Source organism: Strongylocentrotus purpuratus, unplaced genomic scaffold, assembly GCF_000002235.5.
Source record: "Strongylocentrotus purpuratus isolate Spur 01 unplaced genomic scaffold, Spur_5.0 spur5_scaffold_19, whole genome shotgun sequence".
Lineage (NCBI taxonomy): Eukaryota > Metazoa > Echinodermata > Echinoidea > Camarodonta > Strongylocentrotidae > Strongylocentrotus > Strongylocentrotus purpuratus.
In genome coordinates, this window is record NW_022145604.1 from 33,642,049 (window position 1) to 33,669,515 (window position 27,467).

Sequence of the window (27,467 nt, forward strand, 5' to 3'; positions counted from 1 at the left end):
CTTCACAGTTCATCTGTTCCATTCTTCTCCACCCCCTCCCTCTCTCTCTCTCTCTCTCTCTCTCTCTCTCATGCATTTCTTCCTTCTTCTTTTTTTTCTAACTTAACCCTCTCTCTTTAAATTGTTCTCTCCCTGACACTTTCTCTCTCTTTCAGTATTGTTCAATTATGTTTCTATGATAGATCCTCATATATTGTGTGTGACTGTCATGAATTACATTATAGAATATGAATAGGCAATAAATTTGCATTTTAATATGGTTCAAAATCAAACAAATCTTCAGTATCTACTTGTCACACACTCAATTAATCAGTCTCGATTTCTATTTAAAATATGAATATTCCTCACTTAACAATAATTATAAAAAATAATACTAATGACGAATCTATTCTATTTTTATCATCAATTTGTTTGCAAGTATGGAATAAGTAATAAGTTGTCACCTATTGTACTGTGTATTATTTGTACTTGTCTATATTAAGTTTTGTTGAGAGGCTTTTTAAAACTGAGCTTGTAAAACTAATTCTACTACTACCACTACTACTACTACTACTACTACTACTACTACCCACTACTACTACTACTACTACTATTACTACTACTACTACAGTCAGAAATATCAACATGCACACCAAACAAAAAATAAAGCACATACAAAACAGACTTTGTTTGGGTATTCCATGATGAATACTTAAGTATAATACCTCCTACAAAATGTGAGGAAAAATTGAGTTTTGTGACACATGCTCCTACTAAAATTGCTTCACAATAGTTCCCAACATTAAATGAATTACTAACTTTAATCCTGGACCAATACTATACGTAACCCTAAATCTTGCTTAAATATTAATCTAACCTTAACCCTAACCCTACAATTTTGTTAAACTAAAGCCCGGAACAATTGTCAACACAGCAATTCTCGAATTGCAGCAAACCAACATCGTGTTCCTGAAATCATATTTACTACATGGTAATTTTTCTTCATTTACACTTTTATATTTCAGCATGACCTATGTACAATAAAACCGGTCTGTTTGTATATTTTGAATGGAATGTATAGCACTATTATCCCCATAAAAAATAGCAAATGTTATTGAAATAATGTATATATTTACACAGGTGATATATCAATAGCCTCATACAGAAGCTATGCCGTAAACATGTTTGCAACTTTACAATGCTTTCATTTGTTACATATTTAATGTACAAAGAGCAATAGCTGCAGTCAGGTTTAATACGCCCACACAAATATGGATGTGTTGCCCACACCTGAAACATAGCACAAGAGATAATAAGGCCAGTCAAAGTAAATAATAAGAATGAAGTACCGGTAGGCACTTGGTCACCTTTGAATTCAGAAAACTTATGGAGCTTTTAATAACTAGTTTGTGATATTTAACATGGTTACAGAAAAGAAAAGAAGCCATATAGGAATTTAGATGATGACAGGGGACTAATAATTGTCACCTCTTATGTTTTAGTACAGTATTCAACTTTTGCAAGAAATAATTTCAAGGAGCTTGTAGAATGGTAATCATCTTGCTATCTAGCAACACATATCAGAAAAACCTGAACAAATAGTTAGGCAGGGGGTTACCAACTTTTGCATGAGCTATAAGACACTACATGTAATATATGCCTCCGTGGCGCCTTAAAGTGATCTCATTTGGTTCTTGTGTACATACACATCTTTAAAAAATAGTATGGTTGAATGCTCAATATTTTTGCTTGTTTGGGTTTATTTTTTATGTTGAAATCATCTTGTAATACAAGCTTATAAGTGGTATACCATAACCATTCTCATATCCTTTTATCATTATTCTAATCATTTTACAAACTATTTAAATCACATATAAGGTTTATTAGTTGCAAGATGATTGTACACCTGAAGTTGACTTTTCCTGAATGCCATTACGATAATACCATCAAATAAATATTATCTAATGGACTTTACATAAAGTGCTAAATTATTAATGCAGTTTTGGCAGAGATAAGGTGCTCAAAGGATATCTTTCGGCACCCATTTCCTTCATCTGATGCCTAAAATAAAATAATAATAATAATGATTCCGCTTTTATATAGCGTATGATGTCTCTAAGTGCTTTACAGATATATTATTACCCCGGTCATCAGATTCAGGCTTACCCGCACACTATGTATGCACATTCTCTACTTCCTGGGGATCATTCCAGCCAGGTGTCATTTTTACAAGTGCACACTTGCTCATCTAACCACATTAACTTTCGCATCCTACATACCGGTAGCTCTTTTCCATTTTCGTAAGGAATTTTGTACATCATAGGGCCGGCAGAAATACATCTCACTTTTCAGAATACCTACGCTTATTCTTTAGGGTGAGGTTTTGTGAGGTTTCCTCTAACAATAGTGGATGATCGACCTTTCACAAAAATTTGTAGTATAATGAAACAAATGGATATCCCACATTTATCAAACTACACACCCTATTTGTTTAACTTGTATAATCTTAAATTGTTTGCTCTAATTCAAACCCAAATTAAATATCATCAAAATACAGTGATATTGAGTTCTGTAAACTCTTACAAATTACACTTTTTCAAATTTGTGTAACCTCCAAGAAACTTGCAAATTATTTTAAATAATTAAACCCTTTAGATATAAAGTGTGAAATTTTATAGTCATAGGTTCTGAAACTTCTTTGTAAGAAATCAAAATATAGCGCTCTTTTCGATTGCCACAGCAGGAGCTTTTTTTTTCAAATCAACACTAGTGAACACATATTTTTTTTACTTGAGACAATTAAATATCTGGAATTAAACATTAAAAAAATATTCACTGAAAAATCTCCATTTAATGTCTCGTTGAATCAACCTTAACCTTAGGCTGATCATACCAAGGGCCATGCTATTAGCCTCTGCCAGGTCCCTCTCAGTGCGTGTGTGAAGCTGCGTAGACCTTGTACTTAAAGGGATCCCATATGAAATCTGTTGGTTTGAAAAATAAAGAACAGAGCTTCCATTTATTTTTTGGTCTCAAGAACAGTGTGAACAGTGCTAACAATAATATATCTTGGAGTACAATTCATTCAAATGTCTACAATTTCTTCCGAGATGAATTTTTTCCCTATCATACCATACCATACTATCATATCATATAATATAATATACAAATATTGTCTAGTATTAAGTATTCTACAATTGTTGTAATCTTGTACCTGTACACTGTATTGCCAATACTAACAAATGGAAAGGTTCACATTGTTTTTCCCCAATAATTATCTATAACATAACAATCTATAAATTGTATTATATGCAATGCTCTACAATTTCTATGTGGATAAGTCACAGTACAGCATATATCAAATGAAATGACTTTCAGGAACAAAACAATAACAAAGTTGAGTTATTATCATATACTAGTATATATTCTAAGTAAAGACAAATATACTCAAGAGTTTGGTTTGATCAGTCATTTTCATACCGTAAATACATTTCATGCAAAAACATCTTCTTTACCTGCCTCTTAATAAATCATTTCATTCTCCTGCTTTGAAAAATTGTATTTCAATAATAAACACTTTCAGAATACCAATACCATACATTACGTGTTGTTAGGTCAGGCAGGCCATAATGTTTACCCAACCTACATGTAGCAACAACTAATCCTCACAATTTGCATTCTGACTACCGGTATTGAGGTACAATAATAGAAAACAGGTGAATGTACATGTACATGTAATAGCTCATCGCAAGGTACACGTACATGTATGTTTACATTTGAATACATTTTGAAAATTGTCTACTACATGGGCATATTAGTCAATTATGATCCAAAAGCATCAATTTTTACATCCATTCATTGAAAAACTACATTGTACATGCATGCAGCACTTAATAGCCATCAATAAAAAAATTGTGAAAAAATGGGTTAGGAGTCTTAAATACATGTACCTTGATCATTGAACACCCCTAAGTTTTTGTTACAATCCATCTACATTGTACATACCTCATAGATTTGCTGCTACTGTTACACTGGATCAAATTGATCTACCACTTTTTTCAAAGGATAATCAAGAGCCCCTTCTCACAATCGGTGGAGTACACATGCCATTTCTCCTTTATCTTGACAGTGACCTTGTGCCTTTGCGTTGATTGTCATCAAGTGTCTACCTGCCCCTCTGAAAAATGAATAAGCATTTTAAGAATTATAAAATTATATCAAATATCTAACATATCATACAGATTACATTACAGGATCAAAAGAAAGTATTCTTATAATATTTCAGTACACTACATACATGTACAGTACTGTATGTGTAGGTGATAGATCAATATGTCTACATGTGTACATGCTAAACCAATTAGAAATTTATTTGACAAAGCCAAAGAAATCCATGTTATGTATTAAAGCAAAGGATATACAAATCTTCCAATAAATATTTGCGAAAAGCATCTCAAGTATACAAAACAGTGATAATTACACAAATCTTGTGTATGTGAATATTGTTGAAGATGTACAGTACATGTACATGTACACCCTGTATAGGAGGCAATTCAAATTTCATAAGAATGTGATTCAATCTCTGTATGACCATAGGATTGAATGTACATGTACATGTACAGAGTACTACAAAAAATTGCCACATTAAAGCTAATGTCAAAAGGACTTCACAGAGGATTTGAAAAGACTAAAATGTGATTTAAGTTTCATGAGCTGCTATGTAAAATGATTCAGCAGTGTACTGGAGTACTAGCACTATTCTAAAGGATTTTCTCAGTGTCACATTATAAGACATTATACAAAGCAATATTTTTGAATTTTTAACTAACAATTTCCTACTCGATTTGGTTTTCCTACATTCTTGTATGGCTGGTAGTTTGTCTATCCACAACATGTACTCTCTAGGTGAAATTTTACAGGAACCAGTAGTGAATTTGATCTTTGTTTGCTTTATTACCTTCATGTATACAGTAGCAGGTAATTTTACATGTACATGGACCATGCATTAAAATGCATATTTGCCCGGTCCGCAAACTAACAGTTTTGAGCGGGCAATATTTCCTGATAGTTTCTCTCTTTCAGGTTTCACCATTCACTTTGAGTACAAAGATTGTGTTCCATATTGGACCTTTCAAACAGCTAAAATCGCCGCAAAGTTTGAGCAGACTATCATGCGGCGCTGTAGTAGGGTATAGTGACCGTACGTGATTCACAAATGAATAGGTAATAATTATAATCTTTTGGGAGATACAGTGATATGCATTTATATGTACATGTATTGCCCTTACTGAATCAGTGAAGGCAATACAGGGTGTATTACCTTGTTTCTCCCTCAAGGCCAGTAATATTATGTAAATGACAATCAAGTTAAGCTCCAATTAATGACAGGTTATGCCAAACTATACCATTTGAGAACCCTTCATCCCAAATCTTCTACATAGGTGAATTTCACATATCTTGGGGGCAAAGAATGTGATCCATAATAGCTATTCATAACCATGTACAGTATCATCATGATATTCAAACTACATGTATCACATCAAATGTAATACATACCAACATATTTGATTTAGAGAGGCTGTGTTGTTGTGAGGAAAAGTTTTTGCCCTGAATTTTTGTTAACATTTTTATTTACATAAGGGTGGTGTTGATATGCTTACTATTATTTACATAAATAGAAAATGAATTAATGTGACACCTACATGTACAGGGTGTATATCAAGATTTTTTTCTCAAAACTATTGCAGCTACAATGTACCATTTAAAAAAAGGTAGGCTATTTGCTTAGAAGTCAGGGTCAGCAAGACAACCATTATTGGAAGACATTGGAAGATCACATTACCAAAACAAAGTATTCAGAATTTTGAACCACATTGCTCACTTCATCACTGTATGGAAAGAGAATGACTACCGGTAGTCTGATTTGATTTACATTTCTTTAAATATAGCCCAAAAGAATACTGGTACTATTTACATGTTCAGTGAGATGGAGAAAGGGAATGGCCCATCAATCGTAACTGATACCACTTAAATCTATAATGCAGCCTCACAGCTCACTGAACATTGTATAATAAATTGAAACAGGATTTTCCAAAGATTAGAATTTTATACTACTCAAAATAGTAGGCTTTTGACCACTTCTATTGCAGGTACAGGCCATAGTTCATCCATACTTCAGAGTTGAAGCTGCCAGGAGAGGAATTTAATCTATTTCTTTTTATTAGTATACAAATGTTTTAATTTTCTAATTATACCTCAGATCAAAACCTGTTTTGCTTTAAAAAGTGATTTGAAGAAAGACACTCGCAACCAATTTCAACCAAACTACCCGGTAGTAAATGGAGCTTCAAATTTAGATTGCATGTAAATGTCACAGATATTAAATATTTGAAGGAAATATGCATTTCGGAAACAATCCACCCTGTTTAGAAAGTTGGTTTTTGATAATATCACTTATGAGAATATAATACTATCCTTTTTTATTCTGTAATACGTGTAGACCTATTTCTCTATGCAATGATACCCAATTGATTGTGGTGCTATTATTGAGAGTTATCATTTTGAGAGTTTCACCAGTTCTTTTGGATAACAAGACATCTGTTTAGGTGCAGAAATCTACAATCACTATGGAAATTAAGGACAAAGAAAGCGGACAAAATATACAGTTCCTCATTCTACCCTCAACAATTGCTATATATGGTAGACAAAGGAACATTCCTTCACTGCTATTATGTAAAAATGTGTAGAACAAAATGCATGTGACACCCGTTCTACAGATTTTTACATAATAGCAGTGAAAGGATGTTCCTTTATCTACCATAGCAATTGTTGAGGGTAGAATGAGGAAATGTATATTTTGTCCGCTTTCTTTGTCCGTCATGTTCATTGTGAATTTCATTAATGTACATGTATGTATTTTAGAATCAACATTAATATTAAGAGTCACTATTTGTTTTGCAACATTGTCACTTACATGTATCATGTTTCCCATTCAGCAGTATACTGCACATATCAAAGTTACAAAATCCATATTATTTAGGCACCAATGTAAACAGAAATTCATTGGTTAAAGAATGTTATGCAATGCTATGCAAATGATGAATTAACAAACAACAAACTTTTAAAAGTACTCATACAATCATGTTGACAGAAAATTAAAATTAAAATTGCAGAATAGGCAAGGTCCTGAAGTTGGATGTCTTTTGATATTCTTGTCTACTGAAAATAAAGCTACAGGTATTTAAATTCTGTAATACAGCTTTTTGACAAAGCTTTCACAATAAGAGATAACATCATTTCCTACACTGCAAGACATAAACAATAAGGTGTCTTCATTTTTGTTGCCATGCATTAACAAATTGTGTTATGTTTTGAGCCTGAACTCATATCACAGAATGTTTGTTGTATGATTGCTAAATGTTGGTATTTTTATACACTCTACATGTAAAATGGATATTCATTATTCAACATTTGAAAAGTTCTTTAATACAATAATATCTCTAGGGTTGATAAAATGTTACACTTCTATTCAACATTAACCACAAAAACATTTTTAGCTGTTGGGTGAAATATTTGCTCACTGTGTTAAAAAAATTTCTACTAAGAGTTGTTCAGTAATTGAAGTTATGAAAATAATACAGGTAATCACTATTCATTCCATATTGTTGTTGACCAATTGACCTAGCCAATGACTTTGACTCACTCCATATTTTAAAACATCATTACAATTTTTAAATATTGACTTTTGGATGATGAATGAAGTTTATAATGATGAATTTCATGGCTGTTTGATGAACAACACATCAGCAACAACATCAAAATATAGAGTTGTTATATTCAGTGTACAACTGCATGCTTCTGCTGCAAAGTATCAATAATGTTGTTGGATCATATAATATACCAACCTTTATAACAAGTTGAATCCGTAAATAAAGAAAGATCAGAGAAAAAATTGGTGAGAGTTTAAAAAAAAAAAAAAAAAAAGGAAAGTTCAAAGAAATTGATTTAAAACAAGAAGAACAAAATTTTTAGAAAGTTGTAATCACTTAACATTCACAACCAGCAATGTACAATACCCTGTAAGTCATTCTACTGGGACATAATTGTAAATCTCCATTCGTTTCACACTTTTAAAACAAAGTTTACAGTATACCAGTCCCTTTTCTCTCAGAGCTGTACTAAAAATATATTCAGAGAGCTCAATAGGTCCTCCAAAAATGAAGAGGTTCTATCATAGTCATATTACATGTGCAAGTGTTGAATGATATTGGTCCAACATTACATCACTATACATGCCCAATCATCAATTCAAAAATTTGAAATTCATATACAGACTACAAATTTCAAACATTAAAACCTTACTTATTACTTGTCTGAGTTTGTTCAAACTTTCACCAGCCTGCTTCTAAATTTTTTCTGTTTCCTTCAGAGCATCTTACTTTTAGGGTTACATTTCCCATAAAAAAAAACTATTACTATCAATACTTGCTAATGGCTCTCATTACCTTTAATATCTTTACTAATTAGATAAAAAAAGGGTCACAAAATAAGCATTAAAATTGTAACTTCAAATACGGTACTCTTTTGGTGTTGAATAACTTGAACACCAAGTGTCATGGCTTTAAAGGCTTTAACCTTTTTACCAGGCAAGTCTTCAATAATATTCCAATTACCGGTATTTATACAATATCTTTTATTGTCATTAAATTGTTTCTGGAATTAGTGCTGTGAGTTTAGTGTGTAATTTCCATTCAGTGCACACAGCCAGTTTATCTTTGCGTGTACACAGTTATGACATTTACCAAAAACAAAAGCAGTATTTCAGCTAGGTACATTTGTACATGTATAGTATGTTGTACAGTACATTTAAGACCAGCAATCCAGCGCGCATTCACAACAACCATTTTCTCTGTAAAGTTGTTACAGTAGTAACAGTACTGCACACAAAATCATCATGCTCATGGAATAGTCAGACCGCAATGATCGACATATTAGCGAGTTTTCGCTCAGCAACATACAGACCTTCGCGGACGCAGAGCACTCAGGTTTTTACGGCCGTCGCATACAGACTGCCCTCAATACAATATGTGGTTTTGCTTTTCGGTGAATGCGTACGTATTTCTACGGAGGTATTGCATTTGCAATGCCATTAGGCAATTTTTGTAATGTAACCAAATTTAATGCAAACGTCTTTGTGAAGTGCCTCGATACAAAATATTTCTTTCACCTGATAAGGATAATAGTATTTCAATAGACAGAATCCAAACTGCATACATTAGTTGTTGCCAGTTCGACAAACATTAGGGGTATTTCGCAAGCTAATTGCAGACAGAGAATCTGCGGTTCGTGTGCAAAATCAAGAAGCTACTATAGTAAGGCATGAGATATTTATTATTGCTGTCGTTCCGATGCAGGATCCTGCATGGAACGCTCGGCGCTGATTTGGTACGCGCACTTTGCCTGACTGCAGTCTCCAAATATAATTGTTAAATTGAAATCGTCGCGACGCAAGAGGACGAATTTGGTACGCGCACTTTGCCTGACTGCAAGTCTCCAAATTTAATTATTAGATTGAAATCATCGCGACGCAGGAGGACGAATGTCAATGCGCACATGCGCAGCAATCATAAAAGGATGCGCTAGCTGAAGATACTAGTGAGCCGCTAGTACTCGCTAGCCACGTTGGCTAGCTCCGCGCATGGTGTAATATAGGCGCAAGCCGAATGGAGTGAGCGAGCGAGCTAGCTAGCGTTGGAATTGCAGAGCAATGTGATTGAGATTATTCCTGATTAGTTTTAATTCCAAGCAATAGATCGATGGGTTTTACAATAGTAAAGTTTATTTGCTCACAATTTAATTTCAAGCTATAGATCTAAGTATGCAAAATATAGATTGCTTTGGTTTTATCAACACATTCCATGATAAATCTAACCTCAATTCTGTCCACGTCCTCGTGTAAAAAAGACGTATCGGCACGTAAATCTTGACCCATTAAAATCTAAACCTTTTGTTTATGTTTGGATGAGAGGTATCTTGCGCAATTCTGAACTGGAGTTCTATTTTGAGATTTGAATGAGAGGAGACAAAATGCCGCCCATTTGAACCCTTGAACTTTGTTTGAACAAAGGCCCTACGCGCAATTCCTTGGGCGTTGATAAACAAACATGAGGAAAGATGGAGACAAGAGAGAGGGAGAGGGAGAGGAAGGGGTACACTTGGAAGATGGAGGGAGGGAGAGAATAGATTGATGGGGGAAGTCTACGAGAGTCGAAATTGGGACATATGTGAAAATCAATTGTTAATAAAGACGATAAAGTATCAAGTTATTTATTTAATACCTATGATTCTTTTTATAAAATAATTCTAATCGTAATAATGCGAAACTAATCTTGTCTAGAGTCATTTCGAGCTCATCGATCTATTCGCGGCGTAGGCCTATTTTGTTGCTTGTTTGTGTGGTTGTGATGTGCCTGTTTGAAATAGGCCCTACTTGTCATGTTTATTTTTTGGTAAATTGAATCAATGATACAAAAATTTATTTCTAAAATTCAGCAATTTTATTTAAATTTTTTATGATCGATATGATTGAGGAGTCATTAGTTCGCAATGCTCAGATCACGATACCAGTCATGATAGCGAATTATCTCAGCCGTGATTTAGAATTAGATCCCTTTTCTGCAGTATTTTAATGAATAGTCGAATATGGATCTCTGTTTAGTGACAAAAAGTATTCATTAAATTATTAGAGAAAGAAGACGATTCATTGTACCTTTCTGGACACCTAATCCTTGCCTGAATTTAGCCTTCCCCCCCCCCCTCCCTCCCGCGCAGAAGCTTTGACATTTAATTACATTATTAGTGAAAGAAGACGATTCGTTGTTCCGATCTTGACTCTAAGTTGTCTGAATTCAGCCGCCCCCCCCCCCCCCCACCTCCCTCTCGCGCAGAAGCTTTGACATTTAATTACATTATTAGTGAAAGAAGACGATTCGTTGTTCCGATCTTGACTCTTAATCCTTGTCTGAATGCAGCCCCCTCCCGCGCGGAAGTTTTGACATGTCATTAAATTATTAGAGAAAGAAGACGATTCGTTGTAGCGTTCTCGACTCTCAATCCTTGTCTGAATTCAGTTCCCCCACCCCTCCAGCTCGGAAGCGTTAACATTTCATCAAATTATTAGAGAAAGAAGACGATTCATATAACCATTCTCGACTCTTAATCCTTGTCTGAATTCACCCCCTCCCCCGGCCCGCGCGGAAGCATGACATTTCCTTAAATTACTAGAGAAAGAAGACGATTCGTTGTACCTTTCTCGACTATTAATGCTTATCTAAATTCAGTCCCCCCTCCCCCCCCCCTCCAAGGTGGAAATATAACATTTCATTAAATTATTAGAGAGAGAAGATTCGTTGTACCGTTCTCGACTATTAATGCTTATCTAAATTTAGCCCCCACCCCCTCCAGCGCGAAGCGTGGAAGCTTTGATATTCATTAAATTACTAGAGAAAGAAGACGATTCGTTATACCGTTCTCGATTATTAATCTTTGCCTGAATTTAGTTCCTGCCCCCCCCCCCCCATCCAGGGCGAAGCGTGGAAGCTTTTACATTTAATTAAATTATAAGAGAAAGAAGACGATTCGTTGTAGCGTTCTCGACTATTAATCCTTGTCTGAATTCAGTCCCCCCCCCCCCCCCCTCCAGCGCGGAAGCTTTAACATTACATTTAATTATTAGAGAAAGAAGACGATTCGTTGTAGCGTTCTCGACTCTTAATCCTTGTCTGAATTCAGCCCGCCCCCCCCCCCCCCCCCGTCCCGCGCGGAGGCTTTGACATTAATTATTAGAGAAAGAAGACGATTCGTTGTACGGTTCTTGACTCTTAATCCTTGTCTGAATTCAGTTCCCCCCCCCCCCTCCAGCTTGGAAGCGTTAACATTTCATTAAATTATTAGAGAAAGAAGACGATTCGTTGTACCGTTCTCGATTATTAATCTTTGTCTGAATTCTGTCCCCCCCCCCTTCAGGGCGAAGCGTGGAAGCTTTTACATTTTCATTACATTATTGGAGTAAGAAGATGATTCGTTGTACCGTTCTCGACAATAAATCCTTGTCTGAATTCAGGCCCCCCCCCCCTCCCGCGCAGAAGCTTTGACATTTCATTAAATTATTAGAGAAAGAAGACGATCCGTTGTAGCGTTCTGGACTCTTAATCCTTGTCTGAATTCAGCCCCCCCCCCCCTCCATCGCGGAAGCTTTGACATTTCATTGAATTATTAGAGAAAGAAGACGATTCGTTGTAGCGTTTTCGACTCTCAATCCTTGTCTGAATTCAGTTCCCCCCCCCCCCCTCCAGCTTGGAAGCGTTAACATTTCATTAAATTATTAGAGAAAGAAGACGATCCGTTGTAGCGTTCTTGACTCTTAATCCTTGTCTGAATTCAGCCCCCCCCCCCCTCCATCGCGGAAGCTTTGACATTTCATTAAATTATTAGAGAAAGAAGACGATTCGTTGTAGCGTTTTCGACTCTCAATGTCTGAATTCAGTTCCCCCCCCCCTCCAGCTTGGAAGCGTTAACATTTCATTAAATTATTAGAGAAAGAAGACGATTCGTTGTACCGTTCTCGATTATTAATATTTGTCTGAATTCTGTCCCCCCCCCCCCCCTCCAGGGCGAAGCGTGGAAGCTTTTACATTTTCATTAAATTATTAGAGTAAGAAGATGATTCGTTGTACCGTTCTCGACAATAAATCCTTGTCTGAATTCAGTCCCCCCCCCCCCCCCTCCCGCACAGAAGCTTTGACATTTCATTAAATTATTAGAGAAAGAAGACGATCCGTTGTAGCGTTCTTGACTCTTAATCCTTGTCTGAATGCAGCCCCCCCCCCTCCATCGCGGAAGCTTTGACATTTCATTGAATTATTAGAGAAAGAAGACGATTCGTTGTAGCGTTTTCGACTCTCAATCCTTGTCTGAATTCAGTTCCCCCCCCCCCCCCTCCAGCTTGGAAGCGTTAACATTTCATTAAATTATTAGAGAAAGAAGACGATCCGTTGTAGCGTTCTTGACTCTTAATCCTTGTCTGAATTCAGTGACCCCCCCCCCCTCCATCGCGGAAGCTTTGACATTTCATTAAATTATTAGAGAAAGAAGACGATTCGTTGTAGCGTTTTCGACTCTCAATGTCTGAATTCAGTTCCCCCCCCCCCCCCCCTCCAGCTTGGAAGCGTTAACATTTCATTAAATTATTAGAGAAAGAAGACGATTCGTTGTACCGTTATCGATTATTAATATTTGTCTAAATTCTGTCCCCCCCCCCCTCCAGGGCGAAGCGTGGAAGCTTTTACATTTTCATTAAATTATTAGAGTAAGAAGATGATTCGTTGTACCGTTCTCGACAATAAATCCTTGTCTGAATTCAGTCCCCCCCCCCTCCCGCACAGAAGCTTTGACATTTCATTAAATTATTAGAGAAAGAAGACGATCCGTTGTAGCGTTCTTGACTCTTAATCCTTGTCTGAATGCAGCCCCCCCCCTCCCGCGCGGAAGCTTTGACATGTCATTAAATTATTAGAGAAAGAAGACTATTCGTTGTAGCGTTCTCGACTCTCAATCCTTGTCTGAATTCAGTTCCCCCCCCCCCCTCCAGCTTGGAAGCTTTAACATTTCATTAAATTACTAGAGAAAGAAAACAATCCGTTTTACCGTTCTCGATGATTAATCCTTGTCTAAATTCAGTGACCCCCCCCCCCCCTCCAGGGCGAAGCGTGGAAGCTTTTACATTATCATTAAATTATTAGAGTAAGAAGATGATTCGTTGTACCGTTCTCGACAATAAATCCTTGTCTGAATTCAGTCCCCCCCCCCCCCCTCCCGCACAGAAGCTTTGACATTTCATTAAATTATTAGAGAAAGAAGACGATCCGTTGTAGCGTTCTTGACTCTTAATCCTTGTCTGAATGCAGCCCCCCCCCCTCCCGCGCGGAAGCTTTGACATGTCATTAAATTATTAGAGAAAGAAGACTATTCGTTGTAGCGTTCTCGACTCTCAATCCTTGTCTGAATTCAGTGACCCCCCCCCCCCCTTCCAGCGCGGAAGCTTTAACATTTCATTAAATTACTAGAGAAAGAAAACAACCCGTTTTACCGTTCTCGATGATTAATCCTTGTCTGAATGCAGCCCCCCCCCCCCCTCCCGCGCGGAAGCTTTGACATGTCATTAAATTATTAGAGAAAGAAGACTATTCGTTGTAGCGTTCTCGACTCTCAAGCCTTGTCTGAATTCAGTTTCCCCCCCCCCCCTCCAGCTTGGAAGCTTTAACATTTCATTAAATTACTAGAGAAAGAAAACAATCCGTTTTACCGTTCTCGATGATTAATCCTTGTCTAAATTCAGTGACCCCCCCCCCCCCTCCAGGGCGAAGCGTGGAAGCTTTTACATTATCATTAAATTATTAGAGAAAGAAGACGATCCGTTGTAGCGTTCTTGACTCTTAATCCTTGTCTGAATTCAGCCCCCCCCCCCTCCATCGCGGAAGCTTTGACATTTCATTAAATTATTAGAGAAAGAAGACGATTCGTTGTAGCGTTTTCGACTCTCAATGTCTGAATTCAGTTCCCCCCCCCCCCCTCCAGCTTGGAAGCGTTAACATTTCATTAAATTATTAGAGAAAGAAGACGATTCGTTGTACCGTTCTCGATTATTAATATTTGTCTGAATTCTGTCCCCCCCCCCCCCCTCCAGGGCGAAGCGTGGAAGCTTTTACATTTTCATTAAATTATTAGAGTAAGAAGATGATTCGTTGTACCGTTCTCGACAATAAATCCTTGTCTGAATTCAGTCCCCCCCCCCCTCCCGCACAGAAGCTTTGACATTTCATTAAATTATTAGAGAAAGAAGACGATCCGTTGTAGCGTTCTTGACTCTTAATCCTTGTCTGAATGCAGCCCCCCCCCCCTCCATCGCGGAAGCTTTGACATTTCATTGAATTATTAGAGAAAGAAGACGATTCGTTGTAGCGTTTTCGACTCTCAATCCTTGTCTGAATTCAGTTCCCCCCCCCCCTCCAGCTTGGAAGCGTTAACATTTCATTAAATTATTAGAGAAAGAAGACGATCCGTTGTAGCGTTCTTGACTCTTAATCCTTGTCTGAATTCAGTGACCCCCCCCCCCCCCCTCCATCGCGGAAGCTTTGACATTTCATTAAATTATTAGAGAAAGAAGACGATTCGTTGTAGCGTTTTCGACTCTCAATGTCTGAATTCAGTTCCCCCCCCCCCCCTCCAGCTTGGAAGCGTTAACATTTCATTAAATTATTAGAGAAAGAAGACGATTCGTTGTACCGTTCTCGATTATTAATATTTGTCTAAATTCTGTCCCCCCCCCCCCCCTCCAGGGCGAAGCGTGGAAGCTTTTACATTTTCATTAAATTATTAGAGTAAGAAGATGATTCGTTGTACCGTTCTCGACAATAAATCCTTGTCTGAATTCAGTCCCCCCCCCTCCCGCACAGAAGCTTTGACATTTCATTAAATTATTAGAGAAAGAAGACGATCCGTTGTAGCGTTCTTGACTCTTAATCCTTGTCTGAATGCAGCCCCCCCCCCTCCCGCGCGGAAGCTTTGACATGTCATTAAATTATTAGAGAAAGAAGACTATTCGTTGTAGCGTTCTCGACTCTCAATCCTTGTCTGAATTCAGTTTCCCCCCCCCCCCCTCCAGCTTGGAAGCTTTAACATTTCATTAAATTACTAGAGAAAGAAAACAATCCGTTTTACCGTTCTCGATGATTAATCCTTGTCTAAATTCAGTGACCCCCCCCCCCCCTCCAGGGCGAAGCGTGGAAGCTTTTACATTATCATTAAATTATTAGAGTAAGAAGATGATTCGTTGTACCGTTCTCGACAATAAATCCTTGTCTGAATTCAGTCCCCCCCCCCCCCCCCCTCCCGCACAGAAGCTTTGACATTTCATTAAATTATTAGAGAAAGAAGACGATCCGTTGTAGCGTTCTTGACTCTTAATCCTTGTCTGAATGCAGCCCCCCCCCCTCCCGCGCGGAAGCTTTGACATGTCATTAAATTATTAGAGAAAGAAGACTATTCGTTGTAGCGTTCTCGACTCTCAATCCTTGTCTGAATTCAGTGACCCCCCCCCCCTTCCAGCGCGGAAGCTTTAACATTTCATTAAATTACTAGAGAAAGAAAACAACCCGTTTTACCGTTCTCGATGATTAATCCTTGTCTAAATTCAGTGACCCCCCCCCCCCATTCCAGCGCGAAGCGTGGAAGCTCTGACATTTCATTAAATTATTAGGGTAAGAAGTTGATTCGATTACATTTATCGACTCTTAATACTTGTCTGAATTCAGTACCCCCCCCCTCCCGCGCGGAAGCTTTGACATTTTAATAAATTATAAAAGACGGTTCGTTGTACCTCCTCGACTATTAATCCTTGTCTGAATTCTCTATCTTTAAAACTTAAAAAAGAAGTTATTTTTCGGATTTTGAAAGAATGTTTGGTTGTCCCAAGGACTATCAAAATTCAATATGTATAAATGTCTTTATTTTGTGTACAGTACCAGGTTCTACATTCACTGCTGCAAATTTAAGAAAGAGAAACCAAATTTTCATGGTCTTATATTTTGGATAAAAATTAAGTCTAAATCTGAATATGTAATTGCAGCCAAATATGGCAAGTTAAGCCTCCATTTTAAAAAGTTTATATTTGAGTTGTAGTGGACTATATGATGTTTTTGTCATTTCACATTCTTGTACATGATTGTAAACAGCCAGTTGGCTTTCATGTTATGTTTGAGTACCGAATAAAAAACATAAAAAAATAAAAAATAAAAAAATCCTTGTCTGAATTCAGTTCCCCCGCCCCCGATCGCAAAAAGTCTCCATGTTCGACAAGAAATCATGGCCTATCGGAATGGCCAACAGACTCTTTGGTGTAATTCCTTGTTTATTAGATGAGAACTAGTTGTAGACAAAATGATAGTAATTATGAATTTGGATTTGCCAAATTGTCATCATAGCTGTGTGCTTTTAACTCGCCCATAATATGAGGTTACGTCAAAAATATAAAATTCGCATACCTGTATAAAAAGGTCATGACTTAAAATATATATTTATATGAAAGGATTCCAAAAAATTGCGAAAGAAAAAGAAAAAGAGGTAGAACATATATGGTGGCGACTTTTGATTGAAAATATTTCACATCAAAATCCTCCCCCCCCCCCCCTCCCTGGATGGCTCTTTGCTGGAAGAAATTTGTCGCATACCACTCCACGCACAGAGCAAGAAGTTCAAGCAATGGCATGGCCTAATACTTGTAGGCAATCTCATTGTCATAAAAGTAAGAGGGGTTACAGCATGGAGATATAAGAAGAGATCTCCATGGTTACAGTACGTGATTACATTTCCCAGACATGTTTTGACAGTTCTTATCTAAGATATATGACACGCCCCAGCCAGCTGAAACCAAGAAGTTACAGGGCTTGTATAGTCTGCCAATTCAGACTTCATACCACTTGGAATACCTCAGGAGAATAAATGACAACTGAAAACAAACAAACATTTGCTTTCAAAAAATAAACTTGCAAATTATTATTTAGCCAATGAGAAGACCTTTTTCGAGTCGAAGACAGTTTCATTATGATTTGGATATACAGTAGCACTCCGATAAACTTTTAAAGAAATTAGTCTCAAAGCTGATTATCGATTGGCACAGGCTTGCAATTAACACCGCCCACCAACGTACGCCCAAGCAGTGTCTTGGACAAGAGCTGAGCACATGGTTGTTTGTGTGTGTGGATATAGCGTTGGGTTCAGTTGTGATGACCTAGAAATTCTATCATAACTCCGTCATGTGTGTTCGGATGTAGATTTAGTAGAAATTATTTTGTCGCGTTTATAACCAACACACAGTTGTAGCAAGGTAACTTCTTGGTTGTAGTGGAAATTATTTTAACTCTGTCATTAACTAAAGCGCGGGGTACACGGTAGTACAATTTATTTCACGCTGTCATTTTTATAAACAAACGCACAGTTGTAGGCCTACTTGTAGCAGTAGAAATTACTTAAACTCTGTCATGCTTTAATATCAAAAACGCAGAATTTGTAGTAGAAGTATTTAAACTCCGTCATGTTTATAAACAAACACACGGTCTTAGAAGAAATAATTTTAAACTCTGTCATGTTTAAAAACAACCAGATACCGGTAGTTGTAGTAGAAATTATTTTAACTCCATGATCAATCATGTTTATAAACAAATGCATATTTGTAGTAGAAATTATTTTTAAATGTCGTGTTTATAAACAAATTACACACATGCAATTGTGGTAGAAATTATATTAACTCCGTGAGGCTTATAAACAAACTCACAGAATTTGTAGTAGAAGTAAAAACTCCGTCATGTTTATAAACAAACACACGTTTAGAATAATTATTTTTTAAACTCCGTCATGTTTAAAAACAACCAAACAACATAGTAGAAATTATTTTAACTCCGTCATGTTTTTAAACTAACGCACGATTGTACGTAGAAATTATTTGTAAATGTCATGTTTTATTTATAAACAAATTACACACATGCAATTGTGGTAGAAATTATATTAACTCCATGATACTCATAAACAAACGCACATAATTTGTAGTAGAAGTTATTTAAACTCCGTCATGTAATATAAACAAACACACGGTCTTAGAAGAAATTTTTGTTAACTCCGTCATGTTTAAAAACAACCAAACAGTTGTAGTAGAAATTATTTTAACTCCGTCATGTTTATTAACAAACGCACGATTGTACGTAGAAATTATTTGTAAATGTTATGTTTATAAACACACGCACAGCTGTGGTAGAAGTTATTTTAACTCCTACTTGTTTATAATATAGAAATGTCAATGTCGGGACACTCGATATATAATTTTGAGTCGTGCGCATGTACAGTGTACCGACTTAAACGCTTGCCAGCGCTGCGCGTATAAATATTAAATCAATTCATCCAACTGCAGTCGGACGATTATCACGCCGTCGCGTTCTGGCGCAGTGTTGTATAATATTTGTACTCCTGTCACTGATCATTGCGCCGATCGTTCTGGAGCGCGCATTGCAGGATCCTGCATCGGAACGACAGCAATAATAAATATCTCATGCCTAACAGCAGGGTGATTGCTGAGGTACTGAAATCAAGAACGGGTTTTGGCCAAATCTATGGGCGTTCTCAATGACGCCCCAAGTGAATAAACAGCCAATCAGCGAGCTTGTACCAAAGATGGTTATGAGAATTTTGTCGTCTAATAACGAAGGGTGACAAATTTTAACGGGCGGATCTAGCTTCTTTTCTATGGCGTGGGCAGGCGGGGTTGACATTTGAAAAATCGCACCAACCAATATTTTGCTTAGTGGGGGGTAGGGAGCACTAAAATTTGTTTTCAATTTGAAAAAAGTGCCAACCAATATTTCGGGGGGGGGGGGGGGGAGGTAGAAAGCACCTTGGCCAGCCAAAGGGGGGATTTAAACCTCCTAACCCCCCTAGATCCGCCCCTGGCACAAAGGACTCTTCGGTGAATTTTGTTTCTTCCGATTATTGTTTCTGAACAGTAACAACATGAATATGGATATGAATTGTTTTAAAACTTGATGATAAATTATCGTTGAAATTTGATAAAAAGCTGTTTGTGGCTTGGTTGAGACAAGTTGTGCTAGTCGTGTAGTCCCGTCTGTACTGTATTGCGTTGAAGGGAACAGGCCATTTTCGTAATGTAATCAAATTTAATACATACTGTACGTCTTTGTGAAGTTCCTCAATACAAATTATTTCATTCACCTGTCTAGGATTCGCAATAGTCAGAATGCAAACTGCATGTATTAAGTGTGGCAACAACTAATGTATGCAGATTGGATTCTGTCTATTTAAATACTATTATTATCAGGTGAATGAAATGGTTTGTATCGAGGCACTTGATTCACTTGGGGCGTCATTGAGAACGCCCGTAGATTTGGCCAAAACCCGTTCTAGATTTCAGGGCCTCAGTGGTCATCCAACTGTTACTATAGTATCTTCTCGATTTTGCACACGAACCGCAGATTCTAATTCCGCAATGAGTTTGAAAAAAATTGCCTATTATTATTACCATGACGGCAAGAGAAAAGACTCAATGGCATTGGAAAAGTTGTAACTGTACAGGTGTAGTAACCATACTGCACACAAAACCATTGCGCTCGCTGGAAAGTTAGATCACAATGATTGGCATTGTTTGCATGATGACAAGAGAAGAGACTCAACGGCATTGAATCAAAATCGTACAGTGTATGGAAATGATTATTCAAGGAAGTAGCAGTGGAACTTAAACTTTATTTTTAGACTGATGACATTTTTGTGAAATATTGACTTCAGACTCTTATAATGCTGAAAAACAGGTGATTATTTGTTCTTCGTTTATCTGTTGTGTAGTGGTGGTTCGTGCCTATACACGGTCGCAGCACTATTCTGGATAATAATTTAGTCTGGTTCTGCATAATAATTTATCAAATATCTTCTACACATTCTTACTTTTTTAAAATTATCTTCAGAAGCATTCATAGAATTCATTGCGTATCAACTATCAACCAAACTACATGTACAGTAACTCAAATGTCATCCAAGAATGGTGGTGTTGTTGTATTTTACAGCTATTTTCAGTTCATTCCTTTTTCTTTTCAGGAGATTTTTGTACATTGTACAGTACATCAACCTTTAGGGCCAATTAAGTGTCATCATTGATTTGACGGTATTGAAGGACTCAGATGGAGGAGTTATTATGTGGTTACTTAATTGGAAAATTGGAAGTGATCAGTTGCATCACAATAAAGAATACCAGGAGTTATACTGGCACATACATGTACATCATTACATATTAGTAAAGATTTGTTCAATCAGAGATGCAGTCTTGTTTAATAGTTACCCTGGTATAGAAAATGTGAGTAACTCATACCAACAAAATCATTACCACTATTTGGCATATAAATATGGTCAATGTTAACATTAATCCTTATATACCGGTAATCATCTAGTGTATAAGTAAATGTTTGCATGTTTGATTTGGGTTTCTGAATATTTAACTACTATCAGCTTGCCAATTTGATTATTTCAGTAAAAAGAGATTCAATATCATCTGACTTGAGGAGGCGCAATAGCTCAGTCGGTAGAGCAGTGGTCTCATAATCCGGTGACCCGGGTTTTAAACCAAGGCGATGTGCTAGTTTGGTAAGGCATTAATCCTCACTACCAGGTTCCTCGGAGAGGACCTAAATCCGTCGGCCGTCTGGTTGCTTACTTACAAACATTTATGCATTCTTAGCAGTCAGATAAAATAACCATCACATTGACCGAGTCATGATGTCATCTCTAACAGTAATGTCAAGAGAATCTGAAATACCGTAAACATGGCATAGTGTAACCTTGTTTATTGAACAATAATGAAGTACTTTCATGAATCCATGTTTCAGAGAAAGCTAGAGAATGAAACCTCAAATACTACCAATATATTCACCAATCTCATTAATTTCTATAGAGGTTCCTTGAGTGAAATAAGGTTATACATGTATGTTAATTTGTCCTAATTAGGAATTAAAAACATCTAAATTAGTAATACAAAATGTACGTTTTCTGCATGCAACAGAAAAACAAAATTAAGTATTCTTTTTTTTATCAATATTTATCCTCAAACACAACTTTTTTGAAAATCCTTGCAGAAATGTGTTTTAAATGACATCCTTGTCTTTCACATTATGATACAATTTAAGTGAAATTTTGTCATCAAATTTTTGGCAAATTTGGGGCTCCCAACACTTTAGAGGGGCTTTAAAATGCAAGGGAAATGTTCACTATGGTTCATTGTACAAGATATGTACCAGCCAAATATGTAGTTGGGGGTATGTATCTAAATTATCCATTGCAGGCAAATGATCAAGATCTTCTTTGCATGAGATTAGCTTTTTTACATTTTTGTTATAATTTATTAAGGGGATGAGTTCAATAACTCATCCTGACTTGTCCTCCCAGTGGTTTAGGATGGGATCTTGTTGCGGATAGCAGACCAGCATTTTTCTTTTGATAGGGTCTTCTTGGATTGATTTTTTCCAGTAAGTTTTCTTCCACTCAAAGACCAATGCACTTTGTATACAAGTTGAATTTAGCTGTAATTGGGCAAGATTTTGTCTCTATACGTACGGGTTAGTGAGGGGAGGCTATGCAATGCAGTTTGTGTGTGATCACCCATCTTAACTCGCACAGAAGCTTCAAGAAAAGCATCAGATAAGCTGAAAGTACATGTAAGTCCTTCTATTTCGATGTTCTACAATTAATGTTATTTTCATAGTACCGGTATAAGAAAATTAGATTCATTTTGTTTTCAATCATTTTTTTTCTATATCATTTTGTCTAGATTGACCCCCCCCCCCAACCCCCTCCATTGTGCATATGCCAAGGATAACCGTAAATGTGTCGGTGTATGGGGAAGTTTGACAAATGTCAGTTTTATTTCAAAATTCCCCATACCAGACAGTTATTTCTGTCTATTGGCGAGAGAGATGCCAAGGCCAAAGGTCTCAATGACTGCTTTGAGGATGATTGCATCTGTGCCATATTGTTAGCACTTACAATTACATGTACACTGAATTCAGTTCCGTCGTGAGTAATTCTCCTGCTCGTTTGCTTGGAGTGACAAGATTTTGCGTGTATTTGTAGTATCACGTTCTTCAATGGCAGTTTGCATTCTTTCCATTTGTATTTTTTTCATTTGTAGAGGTGTAGATCTATGGACTTATTTTCAGCTTACTGTATCTGTCCAGCTCCAGTTTGTGAAGCTACTGAACTGTGCAGGATGGGTACGGCGCTCATGCACACACAAACTGCATTGCATAACCCAGGGCCGCCAACCCTCCCGCATTTGGAGGGAGTCATATGCCACCACACTCCTTTTCCCGCCGTCCCACCAGCTCGTAGCAGGAGACTCTCGCCAACACGCCCTTCCTCCTGCTCTCCCGCAAGCTCCTGGTTTATGAAAAAACCTCACGCCAGACGTGTAAAATAAACCAGCGTACTTGTATCATATGGATTTTGTTTGCTCATGGGGGGGGGGGGGGGGGGGTAGTGGGCACTTCTTACCCTTCCCTGTTGAGCTCCCCACAGCCACACTCAGTCAGCTCTGTATAGAGGCAGTCAGTGAATATGGAGGAGCCTGACGTAGTTATTTATCATGTTTAGATCTAGATCTATAGTATAGGCTACATGTAGCTAAGCCGAGTCTAGGCCTAGGCCTACACTGTAGTAATTAGTAGGTCTAGGTCCTATATAGCAGAACAACCATAACCATTGATATCAGACTTTTCAGAGACCAAAGGCAAAGCAAAGGCAAGGCTTTCATCGGTCCAACATCAGGAACATGCAGGCTAGGTTCGCGCTCATCGATTGACGAGTACTTGTACTAAAATGCATTAATTAACTGACTAACGAAGTTATAATTATAGTCTCATCTTCTTAGGCCACCGCCGGCAGGCGGCCTGGCAGGCGGCCTGGCGGGCGCAGCCGGGCTCAATTCATTCAACCAATGGTGGTGATTTGGGGCTTTCCCTAGCTCTAGTCTGGATACTGCGTTAGAAGCACACAGTTTCAACTAATGAAGCTATGATAAGATATATATATATTTAATCTACTACTCTTATTGACAATTAAGGAAAAACCAAAACAAACCTTACCTTAAAACATCTCGAAAACACCATTTTAGCGGCTTCTGTGGCGTGGTCTGTCTCTGAGGAGGGCATGGGACTACGGATCGACGATGAACTAATAGTAATAGACTAGTCTAGTTCTAAGCACACGCAGACCGCTATTTGTGACATTAAGCTGATCAAGTGTGTCTCATGACTCTCATCTCGACTCCAACTGACCGTCGACCTAACGGCTATCCCCAGTGGCATATCTAAGGGGGGGGGGGGGGGAGAGGGGGTCCCTCCCCCCTGGCCAAAAAACTGTTTTCAAATCAAAATGAAGACGGGCGTCCTCCCCTGGGGTGGGCACAAAAAAAAAGGGGGTGGGGGTGTTGATTTAAAAAAAAAGAAGCAGTGCTCAATACCCCCGCCCCCCCCCCCCCCTCGTTGCTCGTGTGTCAATCACGGAACTTCCGTGGTGTCCATTAGAAAGATCACATAATGTTGTTGTTTTATAGTTTTTATTGGCGTGTATATTTAGACTGCAATAGTCTTTTCACAAGCTTGACGCAAACATTATTTCCTATAATTTCATCGTCATTATTTTCTCTCCATCATAAACTTTAATAATGTTATATTCCAATCCAACGTCTATTCTGATTAAGAGTATAGCAATTTAGAACAACAGTCTTAGAAAAACATAAAAATTGACCGGTATAATAATAGGCCCAAATTATCCTATTAAAAAAAAAAAGTTTATGGTAATGTTAAGACTTTGGAACTGTTCCTTAGTCTATTTTAGCAGTGTTGAAACCGTCGATACCCATGTACATGTGGCTGTGTTTTAGAAGAATGGTCGAAACTAAAATTTATGCTGAACAAATAAAGCGACCAAATAAATGAAATGTTAAGCTTTGCTTATGATTGCGGTCTCCTGCACTTTTCCAACAGAATAGTTCAGATAATACTTTAAATTTACGATAATATGTTATGGAAGTAATAAGTTTCGTTATTATATGTACATATATGTACAAAAAACATTTTGACATTAAGAAATTATTGTTTGTTTATGTTTTATTATACCTTACATGTATTTTATGTTCTTTGTTATTCAGTTATATTTTATTTGGAAAATATGCAGAAATAAAATCAAATAAAAAATATACGAAATAAAACGGGTGATAATAGTGAGATGCGCCTACAATTTCACATTATTTTATTCTGTTCACCCCACGATCCAATTTGATGTCTGAGAAAATTAGACTAACTTCCGGCAACATGGAAAAAAAAAATCATTACTGCGTATACTACAGTGTGTCCCGAAAAAAACTATACACTTTTGAAATGGCTGCCGAATAAAAAATATATGATTCTAGGGGAAAAAGTTGTATATGTATGGAAAGCCCATAAACTCAACTTTCGTATGACACCAACAAGTTTGAAAATAATTCATGCTTGGGTGAGCACTGCTCACTTTTGTAAAGGGTATGAAAATTAGGTTGCGCAGGAATTAGCCTTCCAATGTGTGAGAGGTAAATCCTTTGGAGCTTACAACATAGAGGGTGATATGATAAATTCATGATTTGCTGAGTGAATTCCATGGTTTATTAAACCAAACTTTTATGCACGGAACAGGAATTTCATTTTCTATTGTAGCATTGTAACTTTCCCTGGTAGACTCAGTGGTGTGTTCATGAGAGTCAGGATGGGGTGATGGTACATGTTGTAATTTCCATGTTACAAACTGTTATTTTTTACATTTGTGACTTTAAATAAAAACCTTCACCCCACATTTCAGTTACCATTTACCTGAAGAATAAGTAGCCGACATCTTGGACATTCCTTTTGTCAACAAACCGTATTTGAATATTCGATTTACATTATCCCTACCTGGGTATTGAATAAATCAATGAGATGTTCAACTAATCTTACAATAATTGAAATGTGGGGTGAAGGTTTTTATTCAAAGTCACAGATGTAATAAGAGAATAACAGTTTGTAACATGGAAATTACAACATGTACCATCATCCAATCCTGACTCCCATGAACACACCACTGAGTCTAACAGGGAAGTTACAGTGCTACAATAAAAAATGCAATTTCTGTTCACTCATGCATAAAATGTTAATCCCATAAACCAAACATTTCACTCAGCAAACCCAAACTCATCACAATTGATCATAAATTGGTCATATCATCCTCAATTCCGTAAGCTCCAAAGGATTTACCTCTCACACATTGGAATGCTAATTCCTGCGCAACCTAATTTTCATACCCTTTACAAAAGTGAGCAGTGCTCACCCGAGCATGAATTATTTTCGCAACTTTTGGTGTCATATGAAAGTTGAGTATATGAGCTTTCCATACATATACAACTTTTCCCCCTAGAATCATATATTTGTTATTCGGCAGCCATTTCAAAAGTGTATAGTTTTTTTCGGGACACACTGTATAGTAGGTAGTCTTTAATAATCAACAGGTTACGACGTTACATGGTTGAATGTTGAAACGAGATGTTGTATATGGTCAATTTCTCTCGCTGACAAAATATACTGCCACATCTTTAGACACACGCAAATATTCCTCATGCTCCCTAGGCCCTGCCGAGGGCTAAGTCAATCAGAGATTATTGAGACTTAATATAATATTTAATTATTTCTGTTTTCAAGACTAGTACCATTTATCAATACATGTGTAGGCCATTTCACAATTATATACTTTCCACTTGAATAGCAACAATAAGCATTATCATAATTTAAGACTAACAAAATATATATTATTACATTAGCAAACCAAGGAATTTGTTTTTTCCAATAAAAATATCCTTATTCCTGTACATGAACTTCAAATTGGCTACTTGCCTGGTTGCTGCAGACAGAATAGATACGTATGTGGCTCAACGAACTCAAACTTGGATTTCGATGATGTGGCTAAACGTCATCATAAAGCTTGGCCTTTTCTAAAAACATACTTATAATTGTACTTTGATGATTGTGAATAAGCAAAGAATCAATAACAATAAATAACAAAAGATTGTTATTGATATGTATATTATCAAACAGTATTTATGTCAGTATTTTGAAGGGTACGACACTTAAAACGTGTACCAATATCTAAACAAAAATATAAGATTTACATCAAATTGGCCACATTTAACACCCTTCTGTACACATATAATTACGACTCAATGCTATTGATACAATACCTATCACAAGCTGGATATTTTGTAAAAGCAGTACGATATGCATTGTGCAATTATTCCACAATAGCTCAATATGTCATTGAGAACGCGGATCATATCGCCTGATCATAGGATGTCGGAACTATTGTTGAAGAATCGCAACTGAAGCTCAACAGTACGCTGCACGATCTTCTGATGGTCATGGATTAACATCATTTCGCAACCAGTTTTTTGTATAATCATAAAAGGCTTGTTCTATTGTTGAACATTTGAAAAGGGATCATGTCAGGAATGTGGGCTCGTCATTTTTCCATATTGACAAAGTGTAATTGTTCAATGAATGCTTGATTTCTATATACAATTCATGAAATTTTCACAAAAGTTTGTGATGGCTCATTTGTTTGGAGGAGCTTTTTACAATAACAACCATTTCCCTAGCAGTAAGTATTTCCACTGAATTAAACTAGTTTGCCTTAAGTGAATTATAGCATGAAAATAATCGCTGCTTTTCTCGAAATAAAACAAAATAAACTTCAGTGTTCAAGAATATACATGAAGTATGTCAAAAATGGTAGAAAATGTCTGTTTGTGTAAGAACTTCAGGCAAACA

The 27,467-nt window shown here is 37.0% G+C and overlaps 1 long non-coding RNA gene across 1 annotated transcript; it reads right to left on the minus strand.

Moving 5' to 3' along the window:
- Positions 1-664: 664 nt before the first annotated feature.
- Positions 665-23,822, minus strand: LOC115926245. The gene is made up of 3 exons (XR_004065039.1): positions 23,724-23,822; positions 3,985-4,156; positions 665-2,963 (listed from the first exon to the last, which is right to left on the minus strand). It is a non-coding gene; the product is annotated as an uncharacterized LOC115926245 (long non-coding RNA).
- Between the last annotated feature and the right edge of the window lie 3,645 nt (positions 23,823-27,467).